Raw genomic sequence first — 1,848 nt, 5'->3', positions numbered from 1 at the left:
CCTACTGGCTACCACTTTTATCGTATAAATAAGGTAACTGCCTAGAGGTCATTGTGTATAAGTCCACAGTCTTTATGATAGGGAATCATTCCAGTTGCCATGTCTTTTCATTATCATAAAGCCTGCGCTTTTTTTCATTAATTGTAGGCAAGGCCTTAGACCTCCATCTCATTATGTACCTGGTCAATATCATTGCGATTTTCATTAGCCACTTGGGCAATATCATTGGAAATTTCATTAGCTACTTGACTGATATCATTGTGATTTTCATTAGCTATTTGGAAATTATCATTGGAAATTTCATTAGCCACTTGGGCAATATCATTGGGAATTTCATTAGGCACCTGGGCAATATCATTGCAATTTTCATTAGCTTAGTTGGGCAATATCATTGGAAATTTCATTAGCTACTTGACTGATATCATTGCGATTTTCATTAACTATTTGGGAATTATCATTGGAAATTTCATTAGGCATGTGGGCAATATCATTGCAATTTTCATTAGCTAACTGGGCAATATTATTGCGATATTCATTAGCTATTTGGGAATTATCATTGGAAATTTCATTAGCCTCTTGGGCAACACCACCGCGATACCCATTAGCTACCTGGGAACCATCATTGGAAATTTCATTAGCCTCTTGGGAATCTCATTAGGCACCTGGGCAATATCATTGTGATTTTCATTAGCTACTTGGGCAATATCATTGGAAATTTCATTAGTCACCTGGGCAATATCATTATGATTTTCATTAGCCTAGTTGGGCAATATTATTGCGATTTTCATTGGCTACTTGGGCAATTTCTTTGGAAATTTCATTTGCCACCTGGGCAATATCATTGCAATTTTCATTAGCTCTTGAGCAATATCTTTGGAAATTTCATTAGCTGCTTGGGCTATATCATTGTGATTTTTGGTCATCAGGAGGGTGGTCACATGACCTATTTCCAAAAATGGTCAAAAAACGAAAATTGTAGCCCTGCACTGTATCTTCCTGAATCTGTTGGAATTATGTTCTAAAGTGCTCCCATTGTGGAGATATAACATAAAGTCTTTTTCTCATTGCTGGCTTTTTTCAACCTTTTTGCATTTTTCTCCATGAGAACAACACCAAACAAAATGATTTTAACACATTTAGAAAGCTAAGAGAAAGGGCTACAATTCTTGTATCATGGGAAAAATGACCAAAAAGGAAGGTGCATACCCTAACAGGTAAATTGACACTGACATATTACAAAAGATTGCAGGTAGACTACAAAAGTCAGTTATGGACTACAAAGTGTACTAGTAGACTACAAAGACCACAAAAAGTCAGACATGGACTACAAGTTTACTGATAGACTACAAAAGACTACAGAAGTTGGACTTGGACTACAAAGTTTACTAATAGACTACAAAAAGTCGGACATAGACTACAAAGTTTACTGATACCCTTGATTACTGTTATTGACAATCCACTTTTTTCATTACAGAAGTTAGTAGTGTCCATTACAAAAGTCTGTAGTGTCCACTTTTTCATTACAAAAATCTGTAGTGTCCGCTTTTTTCATTACAGAAGTCTGTAGTGTCCACTTTTTTCATTACAAAAGTTAGTAGTGTCCGCTTTTTAAGACTGCAAAGTTTGTAGTGTCTCCTTTTGCACTAGAAAAGTTTGTAGTCCACTTGTTTAGCTGATTGATACTAGGCTACTACCAATAGTGAATGAATGATAAAGGGCAGTAGGGTCATGTCTCTTTGTCAATCTTCATTCAGGATTAAGGAGAAAGACAGCTTGACTTAGGTGACCTTTTGCATCATAACCTAACATTGGGATTGAATGTAATGACACTTCTGAGGACCAATCAGA

Source organism: Laccaria bicolor, genomic scaffold, assembly GCF_000143565.1.
Source record: "Laccaria bicolor S238N-H82 LACBIscaffold_24 genomic scaffold, whole genome shotgun sequence".
NCBI lineage: Eukaryota > Fungi > Basidiomycota > Agaricomycetes > Agaricales > Hydnangiaceae > Laccaria > Laccaria bicolor.
This window is presented reverse-complemented; position numbering follows the sequence as displayed.